The sequence below is a fragment of the Gasterosteus aculeatus genome, chromosome 2 (genome assembly GCF_964276395.1).
Source record: "Gasterosteus aculeatus chromosome 2, fGasAcu3.hap1.1, whole genome shotgun sequence".
NCBI classification, from domain to species: Eukaryota; Metazoa; Chordata; class Actinopteri; order Perciformes; family Gasterosteidae; genus Gasterosteus; species Gasterosteus aculeatus.
Genome location: NC_135689.1, coordinates 22,238,028 through 22,254,497, shown reverse-complemented (window position 1 = coordinate 22,254,497; position 16,470 = coordinate 22,238,028). Strand labels below are relative to the sequence as shown.

Below are 16,470 nucleotides of genomic sequence, written 5' to 3'. Positions count from 1 at the left end.
GAGTCACTTTCTAAGGCCTTCTCTGTGTCTTTTACAGATCGAAATGAAAAAGCTTACAGCACCTGGGATTCCCAGGCGGTCTTCCATCCAAGTACTAACCAGGCCCTACTCTGCTTAGCTTCTGAGATCTGACGAGATCAGGCGGAGCCAGAGAGGTATGGCCGTAAGCAACTGTATGTCCTCTTCCTAATCTTTTAAAATGTGTCAAAGGTTTTGTAGTTTTGACAATGAAATGGAGTCACTTTCTAAGTTCTTCTTTGTGTCTTTTACAGATCGAAATAAAAAAGCTTACAGCACCTGGGATTCCCAGGCGGTCTTCCATCCAAGTACTAACCAGGCCCTACTCTGCTTAGCTTCTGAGATCAGACGAGATCAGGCGGAGCCAGAGAGGTATGGCCGTAAGCAACTGTATGTCCTCTTCCTAATCTTTTAAAATGTGTCAAAGGTTTTGGAGTTTTGATAATGAAAAAGGAGTCACTTTCTAATGCCTTCTCGATTTCTTCCAGAGAGAGAAATGAAAAAGCTTACGGCACCTGGGATTCCCAGGCGGTCTTCCATCCAAGTACTAACCAGGCCCTACTCTGCTTAGCTTCTGAGATCTGACGAGATCAGGCGGAGCCAGAGAGGTATGGCCGTAAGCAACTGTATGTCCTCTACCTAATCTTTTAAAATGTGTCAAAGGTTTTGTAGTTTTGACAATTAAATGGAGTCACTTTCTAAGGCCTTCTCTGTGTCTTTTACAGATCGAAATGAAAAAGCTTACAGCACCTGGGATTCCCAGGCGGTCTTCCATCCAAGTACTAACCAGGCCCTACTCTGCTTAGCTTCTGAGATCAGACGAGATCAGGCGGAGCCAGAGAGGTATGGCCGTAAGCAACTGTATGTCCTCTACCTAATCTTTTAAAATGTGTCAAAGGTTTTGTAGTTTTGACAATTAAATGGAGTCACTTTCTAAGGCCTTCTCTGTGTCTTTTACAGATCGAAATGAAAAAGCTTACAGCACCTGGGATTCCCAGGCGGTCTTCCATCCAAGTACTAACCAGGCCCTACTCTGCTTAGCTTCTGAGATCAGACGAGATCAGGCGAAGCCAGAGAGGTATGGCCGTAAGCAACTGTATGTCCTCTTCCTAATATTTTAAAATGTGTCAAAGGTTTTGGAGTTTAGATAATGAAAAAGGAGTCACTTTCTAATGCCTTCTCGATTTCTTCCAGAGAGAGAAATGAAAAAGCTTACGGCACCTGGGATTCCCAGGCGGTCTTCCATCCAAGTACTAACCAGGCCCTACTCTGCTTAGCTTCTGAGATCTGACGAGATCAGGCGGAGCCAGAGAGGTATGGCCGTAAGCAACTGTATGTCCTCTTCCTAATCTTTTAAAATGTGTCAAAGGTTTTGTAGTTTTGACAATGAAATGGAGTCACTTTCTAAGGCCTTCTCTGTGTCTTTTACAGATCGAAATGAAAAAGCTTACAGCACCTGGGATTCCCAGGCGGTCTTCCATCCAAGTACTAACCAGGCCCTACTCTGCTTAGCTTCTGAGATCAGACGAGATCAGGCGGAGCCAGAGAGGTATGGCCATAAGCAACTGTATGTCCTCTTCCTAATCTTTTAAAATGTGTCAAAGGTTTTGTAGTTTTGACAATGAAATGGAGTCACTTTCTAAGGCCTTCTCTGTGTCTTTTACAGATCGAAATGAAAAAGCTTACAGCACCTGGGATTCCCAGGCGGTCTTCCATCCAAGTACTAACCAGGCCCTACTCTGCTTAGCTTCTGAGATCAGACGAGATCAGGCGGAGCCAGAGAGGTATGGCCGTAAGCAACTGTATGTCCTCTACCTAATCTTTTAAAATGTGTCAAAGGTTTTGTAGTTTTGACAATGAAATGGAGTCACTTTCTAAGGCCTTCTCTGTGTCTTTTACAGATAGAAATAAAAAAGCTTACGGCACCTGGGATTCCCAGGCGGTCTTCCATCCAAGTACTAACCAGGCCCTACTCTGCTTAGCTTCTGAGATCAGACGAGATCAGGCGGAGCCAGAGAGGTATGGCCGTAAGCAACTGTATGTCCTCTACCTAATCTTTTAAAATGTGTCAAAGGTTTTGTAGTTTTGACAATTAAATGGAGTCACTTTCTAAGGCCTTCTCTGTGTCTTTTACAGATCGAAATGAAAAAGCTTACAGCACCTGGGATTCCCAGGCGGTCTTCCATCCAAGTACTAACCAGGCCCTACTCTGCTTAGCTTCTGAGATCTGACGAGATCAGGCGGAGCCAGAGAGGTATGGCCGTAAGCAACTGTATGTCCTCTACCTAATCTTTTAAAATGTGTCAAAGGTTTTGGAGTTTTGACAATGAAATGGAGTCACTTTCTAAGTTCTTCTTTGTGTCTTTTACAGATCGAAATAAAAAAGCTTACAGCACCTGGGATTCCCAGGCGGTCTTCCATCCAAGTACTAACCAGGCCCTACTCTGCTTAGCTTCTGAGATCAGATGAGATCAGGCGGAGCCAGAGAGGTATGGCCGTAAGCAACTGTATGTCCTCTTCCTAATCTTTTAAAATGTGTCAAAGGTTTTGTAGTTTTGACAAAGAAATGGAGTCACTTTCTAAGGCCTTCTCTGTGTCTTTTACAGATCGAAATGAAAAAGCTTACAGCACCTGGGATTCCCAGGCGGTCTTCCATCCAAGTACTAACCAGGCCCTACTCTGCTTAGCTTCTGAGATCAGACGAGATCAGGCAGAGCCAGAGAGGTATGGCCGTAAGCAACTGTATGTCCTCTTCCTAATCTTTTAAAATGTGTCTAAGGTTTTGGAGTTTTGATAATGAAAAAGGAGTCACTTTCTAATGCCTTCTCGATTTCTTCCAGAGAGAGAAATGAAAAAGCTTACGGCACCTGGGATTCCCAGGCGGTCTTCCATCCAAGTACTAACCAGGCCCTACTCTGCTTAGCTTCTGAGATCAGACGAGATCAGGCGAAGCCAGAGAGGTATGGCCGTAAGCAACTGTATGTCCTCTTCCTAATATTTTAAAATGTGTCAAAGGTTTTGGAGTTTAGATAATGAAAAAGGAGTCACTTTCTAATGCCTTCTCGATTTCTTCCAGAGAGAGAAATGAAAAAGCTTACGGCACCTGGGATTCCCAGGCGGTCTTCCATCCAAGTACTAACCAGGCCCTACTCTGCTTAGCTTCTGAGATCTGACGAGATCAGGCGGAGCCAGAGAGGTATGGCCGTAAGCAACTGTATGTCCTCTTCCTAATCTTTTAAAATGTGTCAAAGGTTTTGTAGTTTTGACAATGAAATGGAGTCACTTTCTAAGGCCTTCTCTGTGTCTTTTACAGATCGAAATGAAAAAGCTTACAGCACCTGGGATTCCCAGGCGGTCTTCCATCCAAGTACTAACCAGGCCCTACTCTGCTTAGCTTCTGAGATCAGACGAGATCAGGCGGAGCCAGAGAGGTATGGCCGTAAGCAACTGTATGTCCTCTTCCTAATCTTTTAAAATGTGTCAAAGGTTTTGTAGTTTTGACAATGAAATGGAGTCACTTTCTAAGGCCTTCTCTGTGTCTTTTACAGATCGAAATGAAAAAGCTTACAGCACCTGGGATTCCCAGGCGGTCTTCCATCCAAGTACTAACCAGGCCCTACTCTGCTTAGCTTCTGAGATCAGACGAGATCAGGCGGAGCCAGAGAGGTATGGCCGTAAGCAACTGTATGTCCTCTACCTAATCTTTTAAAATGTGTCAAAGGTTTTGGAGTTTTGATAATGAAAAAGGAGTCACTTTCTAAGGCCTTCTCTGTGTCTTTTACAGATCGAAATGAAAAAGCTTACAGCACCTGGGATTCGCAGGCGGTCTTCCATCCAAGTACTAACCAGGCCCTACTCTGCTTAGCTTCTGAGATCAGACGAGATCAGGCCGAGCCAGAGAGGTATGGCCGTAAGCAACTGTATGTCCTCTTCCTAATCTTTTAAAATGTGTCAAAGGTTTTGGAGTTTTGATAATGAAAAAGGAGTCACTTTCTAATGCCTTCTCGATTTCTTCCAGAGAGAGAAATGAAAAAGCTTACGGCACCTGGGATTCCCAGGCGGTCTTCCATCCAAGTACTAACCAGGCCCTACTCTGCTTAGCTTCTGAGATCAGACGAGATCAGGCGGAGCCAGAGAGGTATGGCCGTAAGCAACTGTATGTCCTCTACCTAATCTTTTAAAATGTGTCAAAGGTTTTGTAGTTTTGACAATGAAATGGAGTCACTTTCTAAGGCCTTCTCTGTGTCTTTTACAGATAGAAATGAAAAAGCTTACGGCACCTGGGATTCCCAGGCGGTCTTCCATCCAAGTACTAACCAGGCCCTACTCTGCTTAGCTTCTGAGATCTGACGAGATCAGGCGGAGCCAGAGAGGTATGGCCGTAAGCAACTGTATGTCCTCTTCCTAATATTTTAAAATGTGTCAAAGGTTTTGGAGTTTAGATAATGAAAAAGGAGTCACTTTCTAATGCCTTCTCGATTTCTTCCAGAGAGAGAAATGAAAAAGCTTACGGCACCTGGGATTCCCAGGCGGTCTTCCATCCAAGTACTAACCAGGCCCTACTCTGCTTAGCTTCTGAGATCTGACGAGATCAGGCGGAGCCAGAGAGGTATGGCCGTAAGCAACTGTATGTCCTCTTCCTAATCTTTTAAAATGTGTCAAAGGTTTTGTAGTTTTGACAATGAAATGGAGTCACTTTCTAAGGCCTTCTCTGTGTCTTTTACAGATCGAAATAAAAAAGCTTACAGCACCTGGGATTCCCAGGCGGTCTTCCATCCAAGTACTAACCAGGCCCTACTCTGCTTAGCTTCTGAGATCAGACGAGATCAGGCGAAGCCAGAGAGGTATGGCCGTAAGCAACTGTATGTCCTCTTCCTAATATTTTAAAATGTGTCAAAGGTTTTGGAGTTTAGATAATGAAAAAGGAGTCACTTTCTAATGCCTTCTCGATTTCTTCCAGAGAGAGAAATGAAAAAGCTTACGGCACCTGGGATTCCCAGGCGGTCTTCCATCCAAGTACTAACCAGGCCCTACTCTGCTTAGCTTCTGAGATCAGACGAGATCAGGCGGAGCAAGAGAGGTATGGCCGTAAGCAACTGTATGTCCTCTTCCTAATCTTTTAAAATGTGTCAAAGGTTTTGTAGTTTTGACAATGAAATGGAGTCACTTTCTAAGGCCTTCTCTGTGTCTTTTACAGATCGAAATGAAAAAGCTTACAGCACCTGGGATTCCCAGGCGGTCTTCCATCCAAGTACTAACCAGGCCCTACTCTGCTTAGCTTCTGAGATCAGACGAGATCAGGCGGAGCCAGAGAGGTATGGCCGTAAGCAACTGTATGTCCTCTTCCTAATCTTTTAAAATGTGTCAAAGGTTTTGGAGTTTTGATAATGAAAAAGGAGTCACTTTCTAATGCCTTCTCGATTTCTTCCAGAGAGAGAAATGAAAAAGCTTACGGCACCTGGGATTCCCAGGCGGTCTTCCATCCAAGTACTAACCAGGCCCTACTCTGCTTAGCTTCTGAGATCTGACGAGATCAGGCGGAGCCAGAGAGGTATGGCCGTAAGCAACCGTATGTCCTCTTCCTAATCTTTTAAAATGTGTCAAAGGTTTTGTAGTTTTGACAATGAAATGGAGTCACTTTCTAAGGCCTTCTCTGTGTCTTTTACAGATCGAAATGAAAAAGCTTACAGCACCTGGGATTCCCAGGCGGTCTTCCATCCAAGTACTAACCAGGCCCTACTCTGCTTAGCTTCTGAGATCAGACGAGATCAGGCGGAGCCAGAGAGGTATGGCCGTAAGCAACTGTATGTCCTCTACCTAATCTTTTAAAATGTGTCAAAGGTTTTGGAGTTTTGATAATGAAAAAGGAGTCACTTTCTAAGGCCTTCTCTGTGTCTTTTACAGATCGAAATGAAAAAGCTTACAGCACCTGGGATTCGCAGGCGGTCTTCCATCCAAGTACTAACCAGGCCCTACTCTGCTTAGCTTCTGAGATCAGACGAGATCAGGCCGAGCCAGAGAGGTATGGCCGTAAGCAACTGTATGTCCTCTTCCTAATCTTTTAAAATGTGTCAAAGGTTTTGGAGTTTTGATAATGAAAAAGGAGTCACTTTCTAATGCCTTCTCGATTTCTTCCAGAGAGAGAAATGAAAAAGCTTACGGCACCTGGGATTCCCAGGCGGTCTTCCATCCAAGTACTAACCAGGCCCTACTCTGCTTAGCTTCTGAGATCAGACGAGATCAGGCGGAGCCAGAGAGGTATGGCCGTAAGCAACTGTATGTCCTCTACCTAATCTTTTAAAATGTGTCAAAGGTTTTGTAGTTTTGACAATGAAATGGAGTCACTTTCTAAGGCCTTCTCTGTGTCTTTTACAGATAGAAATGAAAAAGCTTACGGCACCTGGGATTCCCAGGCGGTCTTCCATCCAAGTACTAACCAGGCCCTACTCTGCTTAGCTTCTGAGATCTGACGAGATCAGGCGGAGCCAGAGAGGTATGGCCGTAAGCAACTGTATGTCCTCTTCCTAATATTTTAAAATGTGTCAAAGGTTTTGGAGTTTAGATAATGAAAAAGGAGTCACTTTCTAATGCCTTCTCGATTTCTTCCAGAGAGAGAAATGAAAAAGCTTACGGCACCTGGGATTCCCAGGCGGTCTTCCATCCAAGTACTAACCAGGCCCTACTCTGCTTAGCTTCTGAGATCAGACGAGATCAGGCGGAGCAAGAGAGGTATGGCCGTAAGCAACTGTATGTCCTCTTCCTAATCTTTTAAAATGTGTCAAAGGTTTTGTAGTTTTGACAATGAAATGGAGTCACTTTCTAAGGCCTTCTCTGTGTCTTTTACAGATCGAAATGAAAAAGCTTACAGCACCTGGGATTCCCAGGCGGTCTTCCATCCAAGTACTAACCAGGCCCTACTCTGCTTAGCTTCTGAGATCAGACGAGATCAGGCGGAGCCAGAGAGGTATGGCCGTAAGCAACTGTATGTCCTCTTCCTAATCTTTTAAAATGTGTCAAAGGTTTTGGAGTTTTGATAATGAAAAAGGAGTCACTTTCTAATGCCTTCTCCATTTCTTCCAGAGAGAGAAATGAAAAAGCTTACGGCACCTGGGATTCCCAGGCGGTCTTCCATCCAAGTACTAACCAGGCCCTACTCTGCTTAGCTTCTGAGATCTGACGAGATCAGGCGGAGCCAGAGAGGTATGGCCGTAAGCAACTGTATGTCCTCTTCCTAATCTTTTAAAATGTGTCAAAGGTTTTGTAGTTTTGACAATGAAATGGAGTCACTTTCTAAGGCCTTCTCTGTGTCTTTTACAGATCGAAATGAAAAAGCTTACAGCACCTGGGATTCCCAGGCGGTCTTCCATCCAAGTACTAACCAGGCCCTACTCTGCTTAGCTTCTGAGATCAGACGAGATCAGGCGGAGCCAGAGAGGTATGGCCGTAAGCAACTGTATGTCCTCTACCTAATCTTTTAAAATGTGTCAAAGGTTTTGGAGTTTTGATAATGAAAAAGGAGTCACTTTCTAAGGCCTTCTCTGTGTCTTTTACAGATCGAAATGAAAAAGCTTACAGCACCTGGGATTCGCAGGCGGTCTTCCATCCAAGTACTAACCAGGCCCTACTCTGCTTAGCTTCTGAGATCAGACGAGATCAGGCCGAGCCAGAGAGGTATGGCCGTAAGCAACTGTATGTCCTCTTCCTAATCTTTTAAAATGTGTCAAAGGTTTTGGAGTTTTGATAATGAAAAAGGAGTCACTTTCTAATGCCTTCTCGATTTCTTCCAGAGAGAGAAATGAAAAAGCTTACGGCACCTGGGATTCCCAGGCGGTCTTCCATCCAAGTACTAACCAGGCCCTACTCTGCTTAGCTTCTGAGATCAGACGAGATCAGGCGGAGCCAGAGAGGTATGGCCGTAAGCAACTGTATGTCCTCTACCTAATCTTTTAAAATGTGTCAAAGGTTTTGTAGTTTTGACAATGAAATGGAGTCACTTTCTAAGGCCTTCTCTGTGTCTTTTACAGATAGAAATGAAAAAGCTTACGGCACCTGGGATTCCTAGGCGGTCTTCCATCCAAGTACTAACCAGGCCCTACTCTGCTTAGCTTCTGAGATCTGACGAGATCAGGCGGAGCCAGAGAGGTATGGCCGTAAGCAACTGTATGTCCTCTACCTAATCTTTTAAAATGTGTCAAAGGTTTTGTAGTTTTGACAATTAAATGGAGTCACTTTCTAAGGCCTTCTCTGTGTCTTTTACAGATCGAAATGAAAAAGCTTACAGCACCTGGGATTCCCAGGCGGTCTTCCATCCAAGTACTAACCAGGCCCTACTCTGCTTAGCTTCTGAGATCAGACGAGATCAGGCGAAGCCAGAGAGGTATGGCCGTAAGCAACTGTATGTCCTCTTCCTAATATTTTAAAATGTGTCAAAGGTTTTGGAGTTTAGATAATGAAAAAGGAGTCACTTTCTAATGCCTTCTCGATTTCTTCCAGAGAGAGAAATGAAAAAGCTTACGGCACCTGGGATTCCCAGGCGGTCTTCCATCCAAGTACTAACCAGGCCCTACTCTGCTTAGCTTCTGAGATCTGACGAGATCAGGCGGAGCCAGAGAGGTATGGCCGTAAGCAACTGTATGTCCTCTTCCTAATCTTTTAAAATGTGTCAAAGGTTTTGTAGTTTTGACAATGAAATGGAGTCACTTTCTAAGGCCTTCTCTGTGTCTTTTACAGATCGAAATGAAAAAGCTTACAGCACCTGGGATTCCCAGGCGGTCTTCCATCCAAGTACTAACCAGGCCCTACTCTGCTTAGCTTCTGAGATCAGACGAGATCAGGCGGAGCCAGAGAGGTATGGCCGTAAGCAACTGTATGTCCTCTTCCTAATCTTTTAAAATGTGTCAAAGGTTTTGTAGTTTTGACAATGAAATGGAGTCACTTTCTAAGGCCTTCTCTGTGTCTTTTACAGATCGAAATAAAAAAGCTTACAGCACCTGGGATTCCCAGGCGGTCTTCCATCCAAGTACTAACCAGGCCCTACTCTGCTTAGCTTCTGAGATCAGACGAGATCAGGCGAAGCCAGAGAGGTATGGCCGTAAGCAACTGTATGTCCTCTTCCTAATATTTTAAAATGTGTCAAAGGTTTTGGAGTTTAGATAATGAAAAAGGAGTCACTTTCTAATGCCTTCTCGATTTCTTCCAGAGAGAGAAATGAAAAAGCTTACGGCACCTGGGATTCCCAGGCGGTCTTCCATCCAAGTACTAACCAGGCCCTACTCTGCTTAGCTTCTGAGATCTGACGAGATCAGGCGGAGCCAGAGAGGTATGGCCGTAAGCAACTGTATGTCCTCTTCCTAATCTTTTAAAATGTGTCAAAGGTTTTGTAGTTTTGACAATGAAATGGAGTCACTTTCTAAGGCCTTCTCTGTGTCTTTTACAGATCGAAATGAAAAAGCTTACAGCACCTGGGATTCCCAGGCGGTCTTCCATCCAAGTACTAACCAGGCCCTACTCTGCTTAGCTTCTGAGATCAGACGAGATCAGGCGGAGCCAGAGAGGTATGGCCGTAAGCAACTGTATGTCCTCTTCCTAATCTTTTAAAATGTGTCAAAGGTTTTGGAGTTTTGATAATGAAAAAGGAGTCACTTTCTAATGCCTTCTCGATTTCTTCCAGAGAGAGAAATGAAAAAGCTTACGGCACCTGGGATTCCCAGGCGGTCTTCCATCCAAGTACTAACCAGGCCCTACTCTGCTTAGCTTCTGAGATCAGACGAGATCAGGCGGAGCAAGAGAGGTATGGCCGTAAGCAACTGTATGTCCTCTTCCTAATCTTTTAAAATGTGTCAAAGGTTTTGTAGTTTTGACAATGAAATGGAGTCACTTTCTAAGGCCTTCTCTGTGTCTTTTACAGATCGAAATGAAAAAGCTTACAGCACCTGGGATTCCCAGGCGGTCTTCCATCCAAGTACTAACCAGGCCCTACTCTGCTTAGCTTCTGAGATCAGACGAGATCAGGCGGAGCCAGAGAGGTATGGCCGTAAGCAACTGTATGTCCTCTTCCTAATCTTTTAAAATGTGTCAAAGGTTTTGTAGTTTTGACAATGAAATGGAGTCACTTTCTAAGGCCTTCTCTGTGTCTTTTACAGATCGAAATGAAAAAGCTTACGGCACCTGGGATTCCCAGGCGGTCTTCCATCCAAGTACTAACCAGGCCCTACTCTGCTTAGCTTCTGAGATCAGACGAGATCAGGCGGAGCCAGAGAGGTATGGCCGTAAGCAACTGTATGTCCTCTTCCTAATCTTTTAAAATGTGTCAAAGGTTTTGGAGTTTTGATAATGAAAAAGGAGTCACTTTCTAATGCCTTCTCCATTTCTTCCAGAGAGAGAAATGAAAAAGCTTACGGCACCTGGGATTCCCAGGCGGTCTTCCATCCAAGTACTAACCAGGCCCTACTCTGCTTAGCTTCTGAGATCTGACGAGATCAGGCGGAGCCAGAGAGGTATGGCCGTAAGCAACTGTATGTCCTCTTCCTAATCTTTTAAAATGTGTCAAAGGTTTTGTAGTTTTGACAATGAAATGGAGTCACTTTCTAAGGCCTTCTCTGTGTCTTTTACAGATCGAAATGAAAAAGCTTACAGCACCTGGGATTCCCAGGCGGTCTTCCATCCAAGTACTAACCAGGCCCTACTCTGCTTAGCTTCTGAGATCAGACGAGATCAGGCGGAGCCAGAGAGGTATGGCCGTAAGCAACTGTATGTCCTCTACCTAATCTTTTAAAATGTGTCAAAGGTTTTGGAGTTTTGATAATGAAAAAGGAGTCACTTTCTAAGGCCTTCTCTGTGTCTTTTACAGATCGAAATGAAAAAGCTTACAGCACCTGGGATTCGCAGGCGGTCTTCCATCCAAGTACTAACCAGGCCCTACTCTGCTTAGCTTCTGAGATCAGACGAGATCAGGCCGAGCCAGAGAGGTATGGCCGTAAGCAACTGTATGTCCTCTTCCTAATCTTTTAAAATGTGTCAAAGGTTTTGGAGTTTTGATAATGAAAAAGGAGTCACTTTCTAATGCCTTCTCGATTTCTTCCAGAGAGAGAAATGAAAAAGCTTACGGCACCTGGGATTCCCAGGCGGTCTTCCATCCAAGTACTAACCAGGCCCTACTCTGCTTAGCTTCTGAGATCAGACGAGATCAGGCGGAGCCAGAGAGGTATGGCCGTAAGCAACTGTATGTCCTCTACCTAATCTTTTAAAATGTGTCAAAGGTTTTGTAGTTTTGACAATGAAATGGAGTCACTTTCTAAGGCCTTCTCTGTGTCTTTTACAGATCGAAATGAAAAAGCTTACGGCACCTGGGATTCCTAGGCGGTCTTCCATCCAAGTACTAACCAGGCCCTACTCTGCTTAGCTTCTGAGATCTGACGAGATCAGGCTGAGCCAGAGAGGTATGGCCGTAAGCAACTGTATGTCCTCTACCTAATCTTTTAAAATGTGTCAAAGGTTTTGTAGTTTTGACAATTAAATGGAGTCACTTTCTAAGGCCTTCTCTGTGTCTTTTACAGATCGAAATGAAAAAGCTTACAGCACCTGGGATTCCCAGGCGGTCTTCCATCCAAGTACTAACCAGGCCCTACTCTGCTTAGCTTCTGAGATCAGACGAGATCAGGCGAAGCCAGAGAGGTATGGCCGTAAGCAACTGTATGTCCTCTTCCTAATATTTTAAAATGTGTCAAAGGTTTTGGAGTTTAGATAATGAAAAAGGAGTCACTTTCTAATGCCTTCTCGATTTCTTCCAGAGAGAGAAATGAAAAAGCTTACGGCACCTGGGATTCCCAGGCGGTCTTCCATCCAAGTACTAACCAGGCCCTACTCTGCTTAGCTTCTGAGATCTGACGAGATCAGGCGGAGCCAGAGAGGTATGGCCGTAAGCAACTGTATGTCCTCTTCCTAATCTTTTAAAATGTGTCAAAGGTTTTGTAGTTTTGACAATGAAATGGAGTCACTTTCTAAGGCCTTCTCTGTGTCTTTTACAGATCGAAATGAAAAAGCTTACAGCACCTGGGATTCCCAGGCGGTCTTCCATCCAAGTACTAACCAGGCCCTACTCTGCTTAGCTTCTGAGATCAGACGAGATCAGGCGGAGCCAGAGAGGTATGGCCGTAAGCAACTGTATGTCCTCTTCCTAATCTTTTAAAATGTGTCAAAGGTTTTGTAGTTTTGACAATGAAATGGAGTCACTTTCTAAGGCCTTCTCTGTGTCTTTTACAGATCGAAATAAAAAAGCTTACAGCACCTGGGATTCCCAGGCGGTCTTCCATCCAAGTACTAACCAGGCCCTACTCTGCTTAGCTTCTGAGATCAGACGAGATCAGGCGAAGCCAGAGAGGTATGGCCGTAAGCAACTGTATGTCCTCTTCCTAATATTTTAAAATGTGTCAAAGGTTTTGGAGTTTAGATAATGAAAAAGGAGTCACTTTCTAATGCCTTCTCGATTTCTTCCAGAGAGAGAAATGAAAAAGCTTACGGCACCTGGGATTCCCAGGCGGTCTTCCATCCAAGTACTAACCAGGCCCTACTCTGCTTAGCTTCTGAGATCTGACGAGATCAGGCGGAGCCAGAGAGGTATGGCCGTAAGCAACTGTATGTCCTCTTCCTAATCTTTTAAAATGTGTCAAAGGTTTTGTAGTTTTGACAATGAAATGGAGTCACTTTCTAAGGCCTTCTCTGTGTCTTTTACAGATCGAAATGAAAAAGCTTACAGCACCTGGGATTCCCAGGCGGTCTTCCATCCAAGTACTAACCAGGCCCTACTCTGCTTAGCTTCTGAGATCAGACGAGATCAGGCGGAGCCAGAGAGGTATGGCCGTAAGCAACTGTATGTCCTCTTCCTAATCTTTTAAAATGTGTCAAAGGTTTTGGAGTTTTGATAATGAAAAAGGAGTCACTTTCTAATGCCTTCTCGATTTCTTCCAGAGAGAGAAATGAAAAAGCTTACGGCACCTGGGATTCCCAGGCGGTCTTCCATCCAAGTACTAACCAGGCCCTACTCTGCTTAGCTTCTGAGATCAGACGAGATCAGGCGGAGCAAGAGAGGTATGGCCGTAAGCAACTGTATGTCCTCTTCCTAATCTTTTAAAATGTGTCAAAGGTTTTGTAGTTTTGACAATGAAATGGAGTCACTTTCTAAGGCCTTCTCTGTGTCTTTTACAGATCGAAATGAAAAAGCTTACAGCACCTGGGATTCCCAGGCGGTCTTCCATCCAAGTACTAACCAGGCCCTACTCTGCTTAGCTTCTGAGATCAGACGAGATCAGGCGGAGCCAGAGAGGTATGGCCGTAAGCAACTGTATGTCCTCTTCCTAATCTTTTAAAATGTGTCAAAGGTTTTGGAGTTTTGATAATGAAAAAGGAGTCACTTTCTAATGCCTTCTCGATTTCTTCCAGAGAGAGAAATGAAAAAGCTTACGGCACCTGGGATTCCCAGGCGGTCTTCCATCCAAGTACTAACCAGGCCCTACTCTGCTTAGCTTCTGAGATCTGACGAGATCAGGCGGAGCCAGAGAGGTATGGCCGTAAGCAACCGTATGTCCTCTTCCTAATCTTTTAAAATGTGTCAAAGGTTTTGTAGTTTTGACAATGAAATGGAGTCACTTTCTAAGGCCTTCTCTGTGTCTTTTACAGATCGAAATGAAAAAGCTTACAGCACCTGGGATTCCCAGGCGGTCTTCCATCCAAGTACTAACCAGGCCCTACTCTGCTTAGCTTCTGAGATCAGACGAGATCAGGCGGAGCCAGAGAGGTATGGCCGTAAGCAACTGTATGTCCTCTTCCTAATCTTTTAAAATGTGTCAAAGGTTTTGGAGTTTTGATAATGAAAAAGGAGTCACTTTCTAATGCCTTCTCGATTTCTTCCAGAGAGAGAAATGAAAAAGCTTACGGCACCTGGGATTCCTAGGCGGTCTTCCATCCAAGTACTAACCAGGCCCTACTCTGCTTAGCTTCTGAGATCAGACGAGATCAGGCGGAGCAAGAGAGGTATGGCCGTAAGCAACTGTATGTCCTCTTCCTAATCTTTTAAAATGTGTCAAAGGTTTTGTAGTTTTGACAATGAAATGGAGTCACTTTCTAAGGCCTTCTCTGTGTCTTTTACAGATCGAAATGAAAAAGCTTACAGCACCTGGGATTCCCAGGCGGTCTTCCATCCAAGTACTAACCAGGCCCTACTCTGCTTAGCTTCTGAGATCAGACGAGATCAGGCGGAGCCAGAGAGGTATGGCCGTAAGCAACTGTATGTCCTCTTCCTAATCTTTTAAAATGTGTCAAAGGTTTTGGAGTTTTGATAATGAAAAAGGAGTCACTTTCTAATGCCTTCTCGATTTCTTCCAGAGAGAGAAATGAAAAAGCTTACGGCACCTGGGATTCCCAGGCGGTCTTCCATCCAAGTACTAACCAGGCCCTACTCTGCTTAGCTTCTGAGATCTGACGAGATCAGGCGGAGCCAGAGAGGTATGGCCGTAAGCAACTGTATGTCCTCTTCCTAATCTTTTAAAATGTGTCAAAGGTTTTGTAGTTTTGACAATGAAATGGAGTCACTTTCTAAGGCCTTCTCTGTGTCTTTTACAGATCGAAATGAAAAAGCTTACAGCACCTGGGATTCCCAGGCGGTCTTCCATCCAAGTACTAACCAGGCCCTACTCTGCTTAGCTTCTGAGATCAGACGAGATCAGGCGGAGCCAGAGAGGTATGGCCGTAAGCAACTGTATGTCCTCTACCTAATCTTTTAAAATGTGTCAAAGGTTTTGGAGTTTTGATAATGAAAAAGGAGTCACTTTCTAAGGCCTTCTCTGTGTCTTTTACAGATCGAAATGAAAAAGCTTACAGCACCTGGGATTCGCAGGCGGTCTTCCATCCAAGTACTAACCAGGCCCTACTCTGCTTAGCTTCTGAGATCAGACGAGATCAGGCCGAGCCAGAGAGGTATGGCCGTAAGCAACTGTATGTCCTCTTCCTAATCTTTTAAAATGTGTCAAAGGTTTTGGAGTTTTGATAATGAAAAAGGAGTCACTTTCTAATGCCTTCTCGATTTCTTCCAGAGAGAGAAATGAAAAAGCTTACGGCACCTGGGATTCCCAGGCGGTCTTCCATCCAAGTACTAACCAGGCCCTACTCTGCTTAGCTTCTGAGATCTGACGAGATCAGGCGGAGCCAGAGAGGTATGGCCGTAAGCAACTGTATGTCCTCTACCTAATCTTTTAAAATGTGTCAAAGGTTTTGTAGTTTTGACAATGAAATGGAGTCACTTTCTAAGGCCTTCTCTGTGTCTTTTACAGATAGAAATGAAAAAGCTTACGGCACCTGGGATTCCTAGGCGGTCTTCCATCCAAGTACTAACCAGGCCCTACTCTGCTTAGCTTCTGAGATCTGACGAGATCAGGCGGAGCCAGAGAGGTATGGCCGTAAGCAACTGTATGTCCTCTACCTAATCTTTTAAAATGTGTCAAAGGTTTTGTAGTTTTGACAATTAAATGGAGTCACTTTCTAAGGCCTTCTCTGTGTCTTTTACAGATCGAAATGAAAAAGCTTACAGCACCTGGGATTCCCAGGCGGTCTTCCATCCAAGTACTAACCAGGCCCTACTCTGCTTAGCTTCTGAGATCAGACAAGATCAGGCGAAGCCAGAGAGGTATGGCCGTAAGCAACTGTATGTCCTCTTCCTAATATTTTAAAATGTGTCAAAGGTTTTGGAGTTTAGATAATGAAAAAGGAGTCACTTTCTAATGCCTTCTCGATTTCTTCCAGAGAGAGAAATGAAAAAGCTTACGGCACCTGGGATTCCCAGGCGGTCTTCCATCCAAGTACTAACCAGGCCCTACTCTGCTTAGCTTCTGAGATCTGACGAGATCAGGCGGAGCCAGAGAGGTATGGCCGTAAGCAACTGTATGTCCTCTTCCTAATCTTTTAAAATGTGTCAAAGGTTTTGTAGTTTTGACAATGAAATGGAGTCACTTTCTAAGGCCTTCTCTGTGTCTTTTACAGATCGAAATGAAAAAGCTTACAGCACCTGGGATTCCCAGGCGGTCTTCCATCCAAGTACTAACCAGGCCCTACTCTGCTTAGCTTCTGAGATCAGACGAGATCAGGCGGAGCCAGAGAGGTATGGCCGTAAGCAACTGTATGTCCTCTTCCTAATCTTTTAAAATGTGTCAAAGGTTTTGTAGTTTTGACAATGAAATGGAGTCACTTTCTAAGGCCTTCTCTGTGTCTTTTACAGATCGAAATGAAAAAGCTTACAGCACCTGGGATTCCCAGGCGGTCTTCCATCCAAGTACTAACCAGGCCCTACTCTGCTTAGCTTCTGAGATCAGACGAGATCAGGCGGAGCCAGAGAGGTATGGCCGTAAGCAACTGTATGTCCTCTTCCTAATCTTTTAAAATGTGTCAAAGGTTTTGGAGTTTTGA

At 44.5% G+C, this 16,470-nt stretch overlaps 70 non-coding genes across 70 annotated transcripts; all 70 read right to left on the bottom strand.

The window, feature by feature from the left end:
- Positions 1-50: 50 nt before the first annotated feature.
- Positions 51-169, bottom strand: LOC144389751 (5S ribosomal RNA). Its single transcript, XR_013453902.1, has one exon. It is a non-coding gene; the product is annotated as a 5S ribosomal RNA (ribosomal RNA).
- A 116-nt stretch (positions 170-285) lies between these two features.
- On the bottom strand, positions 286-404 carry LOC144396034 (5S ribosomal RNA). The gene has a single exon (XR_013458180.1). It is a non-coding gene; the product is annotated as a 5S ribosomal RNA (ribosomal RNA).
- Positions 405-521: 117 nt separating this feature from the next.
- LOC144392403 (5S ribosomal RNA) lies at positions 522-640 on the bottom strand. The gene has a single exon (XR_013455796.1). It is a non-coding gene; the product is annotated as a 5S ribosomal RNA (ribosomal RNA).
- A 116-nt stretch (positions 641-756) lies between these two features.
- Positions 757-875, bottom strand: LOC144396033 (5S ribosomal RNA). The gene has a single exon (XR_013458179.1). It is a non-coding gene; the product is annotated as a 5S ribosomal RNA (ribosomal RNA).
- Positions 876-991: 116 nt separating this feature from the next.
- On the bottom strand, positions 992-1,110 carry LOC144391563 (5S ribosomal RNA). Its single transcript, XR_013455305.1, has one exon. It is a non-coding gene; the product is annotated as a 5S ribosomal RNA (ribosomal RNA).
- Positions 1,111-1,227: 117 nt separating this feature from the next.
- LOC144392283 (5S ribosomal RNA) lies at positions 1,228-1,346 on the bottom strand. Its single transcript, XR_013455675.1, has one exon. It is a non-coding gene; the product is annotated as a 5S ribosomal RNA (ribosomal RNA).
- A 116-nt stretch (positions 1,347-1,462) lies between these two features.
- LOC144397492 (5S ribosomal RNA) lies at positions 1,463-1,581 on the bottom strand. Its single transcript, XR_013459638.1, has one exon. It is a non-coding gene; the product is annotated as a 5S ribosomal RNA (ribosomal RNA).
- Positions 1,582-1,697: 116 nt separating this feature from the next.
- On the bottom strand, positions 1,698-1,816 carry LOC144396032 (5S ribosomal RNA). The gene has a single exon (XR_013458178.1). It is a non-coding gene; the product is annotated as a 5S ribosomal RNA (ribosomal RNA).
- Positions 1,817-1,932: 116 nt separating this feature from the next.
- On the bottom strand, positions 1,933-2,051 carry LOC144401590 (5S ribosomal RNA). The gene has a single exon (XR_013463525.1). It is a non-coding gene; the product is annotated as a 5S ribosomal RNA (ribosomal RNA).
- A 116-nt stretch (positions 2,052-2,167) lies between these two features.
- Positions 2,168-2,286, bottom strand: LOC144389749 (5S ribosomal RNA). Its single transcript, XR_013453901.1, has one exon. It is a non-coding gene; the product is annotated as a 5S ribosomal RNA (ribosomal RNA).
- A 116-nt stretch (positions 2,287-2,402) lies between these two features.
- On the bottom strand, positions 2,403-2,521 carry LOC144397050 (5S ribosomal RNA). Its single transcript, XR_013459194.1, has one exon. It is a non-coding gene; the product is annotated as a 5S ribosomal RNA (ribosomal RNA).
- Positions 2,522-2,637: 116 nt separating this feature from the next.
- LOC144397968 (5S ribosomal RNA) lies at positions 2,638-2,756 on the bottom strand. Its single transcript, XR_013460115.1, has one exon. It is a non-coding gene; the product is annotated as a 5S ribosomal RNA (ribosomal RNA).
- A 117-nt stretch (positions 2,757-2,873) lies between these two features.
- On the bottom strand, positions 2,874-2,992 carry LOC144400863 (5S ribosomal RNA). The gene has a single exon (XR_013462798.1). It is a non-coding gene; the product is annotated as a 5S ribosomal RNA (ribosomal RNA).
- A 117-nt stretch (positions 2,993-3,109) lies between these two features.
- LOC144392162 (5S ribosomal RNA) lies at positions 3,110-3,228 on the bottom strand. The gene has a single exon (XR_013455554.1). It is a non-coding gene; the product is annotated as a 5S ribosomal RNA (ribosomal RNA).
- A 116-nt stretch (positions 3,229-3,344) lies between these two features.
- On the bottom strand, positions 3,345-3,463 carry LOC144396030 (5S ribosomal RNA). Its single transcript, XR_013458176.1, has one exon. It is a non-coding gene; the product is annotated as a 5S ribosomal RNA (ribosomal RNA).
- A 116-nt stretch (positions 3,464-3,579) lies between these two features.
- On the bottom strand, positions 3,580-3,698 carry LOC144396029 (5S ribosomal RNA). Its single transcript, XR_013458175.1, has one exon. It is a non-coding gene; the product is annotated as a 5S ribosomal RNA (ribosomal RNA).
- A 117-nt stretch (positions 3,699-3,815) lies between these two features.
- On the bottom strand, positions 3,816-3,934 carry LOC144399666 (5S ribosomal RNA). The gene has a single exon (XR_013461812.1). It is a non-coding gene; the product is annotated as a 5S ribosomal RNA (ribosomal RNA).
- A 117-nt stretch (positions 3,935-4,051) lies between these two features.
- Positions 4,052-4,170, bottom strand: LOC144401589 (5S ribosomal RNA). The gene has a single exon (XR_013463524.1). It is a non-coding gene; the product is annotated as a 5S ribosomal RNA (ribosomal RNA).
- A 116-nt stretch (positions 4,171-4,286) lies between these two features.
- Positions 4,287-4,405, bottom strand: LOC144392041 (5S ribosomal RNA). The gene has a single exon (XR_013455434.1). It is a non-coding gene; the product is annotated as a 5S ribosomal RNA (ribosomal RNA).
- Positions 4,406-4,522: 117 nt separating this feature from the next.
- LOC144391923 (5S ribosomal RNA) lies at positions 4,523-4,641 on the bottom strand. The gene has a single exon (XR_013455338.1). It is a non-coding gene; the product is annotated as a 5S ribosomal RNA (ribosomal RNA).
- A 116-nt stretch (positions 4,642-4,757) lies between these two features.
- On the bottom strand, positions 4,758-4,876 carry LOC144391541 (5S ribosomal RNA). The gene has a single exon (XR_013455303.1). It is a non-coding gene; the product is annotated as a 5S ribosomal RNA (ribosomal RNA).
- Positions 4,877-4,993: 117 nt separating this feature from the next.
- LOC144397177 (5S ribosomal RNA) lies at positions 4,994-5,112 on the bottom strand. Its single transcript, XR_013459322.1, has one exon. It is a non-coding gene; the product is annotated as a 5S ribosomal RNA (ribosomal RNA).
- Positions 5,113-5,228: 116 nt separating this feature from the next.
- LOC144396028 (5S ribosomal RNA) lies at positions 5,229-5,347 on the bottom strand. The gene has a single exon (XR_013458174.1). It is a non-coding gene; the product is annotated as a 5S ribosomal RNA (ribosomal RNA).
- A 117-nt stretch (positions 5,348-5,464) lies between these two features.
- On the bottom strand, positions 5,465-5,583 carry LOC144391792 (5S ribosomal RNA). The gene has a single exon (XR_013455326.1). It is a non-coding gene; the product is annotated as a 5S ribosomal RNA (ribosomal RNA).
- Positions 5,584-5,699: 116 nt separating this feature from the next.
- Positions 5,700-5,818, bottom strand: LOC144396027 (5S ribosomal RNA). Its single transcript, XR_013458173.1, has one exon. It is a non-coding gene; the product is annotated as a 5S ribosomal RNA (ribosomal RNA).
- Positions 5,819-5,935: 117 nt separating this feature from the next.
- Positions 5,936-6,054, bottom strand: LOC144399665 (5S ribosomal RNA). Its single transcript, XR_013461811.1, has one exon. It is a non-coding gene; the product is annotated as a 5S ribosomal RNA (ribosomal RNA).
- A 117-nt stretch (positions 6,055-6,171) lies between these two features.
- LOC144401588 (5S ribosomal RNA) lies at positions 6,172-6,290 on the bottom strand. Its single transcript, XR_013463523.1, has one exon. It is a non-coding gene; the product is annotated as a 5S ribosomal RNA (ribosomal RNA).
- Positions 6,291-6,406: 116 nt separating this feature from the next.
- LOC144391672 (5S ribosomal RNA) lies at positions 6,407-6,525 on the bottom strand. The gene has a single exon (XR_013455315.1). It is a non-coding gene; the product is annotated as a 5S ribosomal RNA (ribosomal RNA).
- A 117-nt stretch (positions 6,526-6,642) lies between these two features.
- Positions 6,643-6,761, bottom strand: LOC144397176 (5S ribosomal RNA). The gene has a single exon (XR_013459321.1). It is a non-coding gene; the product is annotated as a 5S ribosomal RNA (ribosomal RNA).
- Positions 6,762-6,877: 116 nt separating this feature from the next.
- On the bottom strand, positions 6,878-6,996 carry LOC144396026 (5S ribosomal RNA). The gene has a single exon (XR_013458172.1). It is a non-coding gene; the product is annotated as a 5S ribosomal RNA (ribosomal RNA).
- A 117-nt stretch (positions 6,997-7,113) lies between these two features.
- Positions 7,114-7,232, bottom strand: LOC144391552 (5S ribosomal RNA). Its single transcript, XR_013455304.1, has one exon. It is a non-coding gene; the product is annotated as a 5S ribosomal RNA (ribosomal RNA).
- Positions 7,233-7,348: 116 nt separating this feature from the next.
- Positions 7,349-7,467, bottom strand: LOC144396025 (5S ribosomal RNA). Its single transcript, XR_013458171.1, has one exon. It is a non-coding gene; the product is annotated as a 5S ribosomal RNA (ribosomal RNA).
- A 117-nt stretch (positions 7,468-7,584) lies between these two features.
- Positions 7,585-7,703, bottom strand: LOC144399664 (5S ribosomal RNA). Its single transcript, XR_013461810.1, has one exon. It is a non-coding gene; the product is annotated as a 5S ribosomal RNA (ribosomal RNA).
- A 117-nt stretch (positions 7,704-7,820) lies between these two features.
- LOC144401587 (5S ribosomal RNA) lies at positions 7,821-7,939 on the bottom strand. The gene has a single exon (XR_013463522.1). It is a non-coding gene; the product is annotated as a 5S ribosomal RNA (ribosomal RNA).
- A 116-nt stretch (positions 7,940-8,055) lies between these two features.
- LOC144397487 (5S ribosomal RNA) lies at positions 8,056-8,174 on the bottom strand. The gene has a single exon (XR_013459633.1). It is a non-coding gene; the product is annotated as a 5S ribosomal RNA (ribosomal RNA).
- A 116-nt stretch (positions 8,175-8,290) lies between these two features.
- On the bottom strand, positions 8,291-8,409 carry LOC144391530 (5S ribosomal RNA). Its single transcript, XR_013455302.1, has one exon. It is a non-coding gene; the product is annotated as a 5S ribosomal RNA (ribosomal RNA).
- A 117-nt stretch (positions 8,410-8,526) lies between these two features.
- Positions 8,527-8,645, bottom strand: LOC144391431 (5S ribosomal RNA). The gene has a single exon (XR_013455293.1). It is a non-coding gene; the product is annotated as a 5S ribosomal RNA (ribosomal RNA).
- A 116-nt stretch (positions 8,646-8,761) lies between these two features.
- Positions 8,762-8,880, bottom strand: LOC144396024 (5S ribosomal RNA). Its single transcript, XR_013458170.1, has one exon. It is a non-coding gene; the product is annotated as a 5S ribosomal RNA (ribosomal RNA).
- A 116-nt stretch (positions 8,881-8,996) lies between these two features.
- Positions 8,997-9,115, bottom strand: LOC144391519 (5S ribosomal RNA). Its single transcript, XR_013455301.1, has one exon. It is a non-coding gene; the product is annotated as a 5S ribosomal RNA (ribosomal RNA).
- Positions 9,116-9,232: 117 nt separating this feature from the next.
- Positions 9,233-9,351, bottom strand: LOC144391364 (5S ribosomal RNA). Its single transcript, XR_013455272.1, has one exon. It is a non-coding gene; the product is annotated as a 5S ribosomal RNA (ribosomal RNA).
- Positions 9,352-9,467: 116 nt separating this feature from the next.
- On the bottom strand, positions 9,468-9,586 carry LOC144396023 (5S ribosomal RNA). Its single transcript, XR_013458169.1, has one exon. It is a non-coding gene; the product is annotated as a 5S ribosomal RNA (ribosomal RNA).
- A 117-nt stretch (positions 9,587-9,703) lies between these two features.
- On the bottom strand, positions 9,704-9,822 carry LOC144397175 (5S ribosomal RNA). Its single transcript, XR_013459320.1, has one exon. It is a non-coding gene; the product is annotated as a 5S ribosomal RNA (ribosomal RNA).
- Positions 9,823-9,938: 116 nt separating this feature from the next.
- LOC144396022 (5S ribosomal RNA) lies at positions 9,939-10,057 on the bottom strand. Its single transcript, XR_013458168.1, has one exon. It is a non-coding gene; the product is annotated as a 5S ribosomal RNA (ribosomal RNA).
- Positions 10,058-10,173: 116 nt separating this feature from the next.
- LOC144401586 (5S ribosomal RNA) lies at positions 10,174-10,292 on the bottom strand. The gene has a single exon (XR_013463521.1). It is a non-coding gene; the product is annotated as a 5S ribosomal RNA (ribosomal RNA).
- Positions 10,293-10,409: 117 nt separating this feature from the next.
- LOC144391325 (5S ribosomal RNA) lies at positions 10,410-10,528 on the bottom strand. Its single transcript, XR_013455242.1, has one exon. It is a non-coding gene; the product is annotated as a 5S ribosomal RNA (ribosomal RNA).
- A 116-nt stretch (positions 10,529-10,644) lies between these two features.
- Positions 10,645-10,763, bottom strand: LOC144396021 (5S ribosomal RNA). Its single transcript, XR_013458167.1, has one exon. It is a non-coding gene; the product is annotated as a 5S ribosomal RNA (ribosomal RNA).
- A 117-nt stretch (positions 10,764-10,880) lies between these two features.
- LOC144399663 (5S ribosomal RNA) lies at positions 10,881-10,999 on the bottom strand. The gene has a single exon (XR_013461809.1). It is a non-coding gene; the product is annotated as a 5S ribosomal RNA (ribosomal RNA).
- Positions 11,000-11,116: 117 nt separating this feature from the next.
- On the bottom strand, positions 11,117-11,235 carry LOC144401585 (5S ribosomal RNA). The gene has a single exon (XR_013463520.1). It is a non-coding gene; the product is annotated as a 5S ribosomal RNA (ribosomal RNA).
- Positions 11,236-11,351: 116 nt separating this feature from the next.
- LOC144399318 (5S ribosomal RNA) lies at positions 11,352-11,470 on the bottom strand. The gene has a single exon (XR_013461463.1). It is a non-coding gene; the product is annotated as a 5S ribosomal RNA (ribosomal RNA).
- Positions 11,471-11,586: 116 nt separating this feature from the next.
- LOC144391508 (5S ribosomal RNA) lies at positions 11,587-11,705 on the bottom strand. Its single transcript, XR_013455300.1, has one exon. It is a non-coding gene; the product is annotated as a 5S ribosomal RNA (ribosomal RNA).
- Positions 11,706-11,822: 117 nt separating this feature from the next.
- On the bottom strand, positions 11,823-11,941 carry LOC144391288 (5S ribosomal RNA). The gene has a single exon (XR_013455200.1). It is a non-coding gene; the product is annotated as a 5S ribosomal RNA (ribosomal RNA).
- Positions 11,942-12,057: 116 nt separating this feature from the next.
- On the bottom strand, positions 12,058-12,176 carry LOC144396019 (5S ribosomal RNA). The gene has a single exon (XR_013458165.1). It is a non-coding gene; the product is annotated as a 5S ribosomal RNA (ribosomal RNA).
- A 116-nt stretch (positions 12,177-12,292) lies between these two features.
- Positions 12,293-12,411, bottom strand: LOC144391497 (5S ribosomal RNA). Its single transcript, XR_013455299.1, has one exon. It is a non-coding gene; the product is annotated as a 5S ribosomal RNA (ribosomal RNA).
- Positions 12,412-12,528: 117 nt separating this feature from the next.
- On the bottom strand, positions 12,529-12,647 carry LOC144391261 (5S ribosomal RNA). The gene has a single exon (XR_013455174.1). It is a non-coding gene; the product is annotated as a 5S ribosomal RNA (ribosomal RNA).
- A 116-nt stretch (positions 12,648-12,763) lies between these two features.
- On the bottom strand, positions 12,764-12,882 carry LOC144396018 (5S ribosomal RNA). Its single transcript, XR_013458164.1, has one exon. It is a non-coding gene; the product is annotated as a 5S ribosomal RNA (ribosomal RNA).
- A 117-nt stretch (positions 12,883-12,999) lies between these two features.
- Positions 13,000-13,118, bottom strand: LOC144397174 (5S ribosomal RNA). The gene has a single exon (XR_013459319.1). It is a non-coding gene; the product is annotated as a 5S ribosomal RNA (ribosomal RNA).
- Positions 13,119-13,234: 116 nt separating this feature from the next.
- On the bottom strand, positions 13,235-13,353 carry LOC144396017 (5S ribosomal RNA). Its single transcript, XR_013458163.1, has one exon. It is a non-coding gene; the product is annotated as a 5S ribosomal RNA (ribosomal RNA).
- A 117-nt stretch (positions 13,354-13,470) lies between these two features.
- On the bottom strand, positions 13,471-13,589 carry LOC144391234 (5S ribosomal RNA). The gene has a single exon (XR_013455135.1). It is a non-coding gene; the product is annotated as a 5S ribosomal RNA (ribosomal RNA).
- A 116-nt stretch (positions 13,590-13,705) lies between these two features.
- Positions 13,706-13,824, bottom strand: LOC144396016 (5S ribosomal RNA). Its single transcript, XR_013458162.1, has one exon. It is a non-coding gene; the product is annotated as a 5S ribosomal RNA (ribosomal RNA).
- A 117-nt stretch (positions 13,825-13,941) lies between these two features.
- Positions 13,942-14,060, bottom strand: LOC144398762 (5S ribosomal RNA). The gene has a single exon (XR_013460909.1). It is a non-coding gene; the product is annotated as a 5S ribosomal RNA (ribosomal RNA).
- Positions 14,061-14,176: 116 nt separating this feature from the next.
- LOC144396015 (5S ribosomal RNA) lies at positions 14,177-14,295 on the bottom strand. Its single transcript, XR_013458161.1, has one exon. It is a non-coding gene; the product is annotated as a 5S ribosomal RNA (ribosomal RNA).
- Positions 14,296-14,412: 117 nt separating this feature from the next.
- Positions 14,413-14,531, bottom strand: LOC144391214 (5S ribosomal RNA). The gene has a single exon (XR_013455101.1). It is a non-coding gene; the product is annotated as a 5S ribosomal RNA (ribosomal RNA).
- Positions 14,532-14,647: 116 nt separating this feature from the next.
- On the bottom strand, positions 14,648-14,766 carry LOC144396014 (5S ribosomal RNA). Its single transcript, XR_013458160.1, has one exon. It is a non-coding gene; the product is annotated as a 5S ribosomal RNA (ribosomal RNA).
- Positions 14,767-14,883: 117 nt separating this feature from the next.
- On the bottom strand, positions 14,884-15,002 carry LOC144399662 (5S ribosomal RNA). Its single transcript, XR_013461808.1, has one exon. It is a non-coding gene; the product is annotated as a 5S ribosomal RNA (ribosomal RNA).
- A 117-nt stretch (positions 15,003-15,119) lies between these two features.
- LOC144391170 (5S ribosomal RNA) lies at positions 15,120-15,238 on the bottom strand. The gene has a single exon (XR_013455058.1). It is a non-coding gene; the product is annotated as a 5S ribosomal RNA (ribosomal RNA).
- A 116-nt stretch (positions 15,239-15,354) lies between these two features.
- LOC144397486 (5S ribosomal RNA) lies at positions 15,355-15,473 on the bottom strand. The gene has a single exon (XR_013459632.1). It is a non-coding gene; the product is annotated as a 5S ribosomal RNA (ribosomal RNA).
- Positions 15,474-15,589: 116 nt separating this feature from the next.
- On the bottom strand, positions 15,590-15,708 carry LOC144398823 (5S ribosomal RNA). The gene has a single exon (XR_013460970.1). It is a non-coding gene; the product is annotated as a 5S ribosomal RNA (ribosomal RNA).
- A 117-nt stretch (positions 15,709-15,825) lies between these two features.
- Positions 15,826-15,944, bottom strand: LOC144391138 (5S ribosomal RNA). The gene has a single exon (XR_013455023.1). It is a non-coding gene; the product is annotated as a 5S ribosomal RNA (ribosomal RNA).
- Positions 15,945-16,060: 116 nt separating this feature from the next.
- LOC144396013 (5S ribosomal RNA) lies at positions 16,061-16,179 on the bottom strand. Its single transcript, XR_013458159.1, has one exon. It is a non-coding gene; the product is annotated as a 5S ribosomal RNA (ribosomal RNA).
- Positions 16,180-16,295: 116 nt separating this feature from the next.
- On the bottom strand, positions 16,296-16,414 carry LOC144396012 (5S ribosomal RNA). Its single transcript, XR_013458158.1, has one exon. It is a non-coding gene; the product is annotated as a 5S ribosomal RNA (ribosomal RNA).
- Positions 16,415-16,470: the final 56 nt, after the last annotated feature.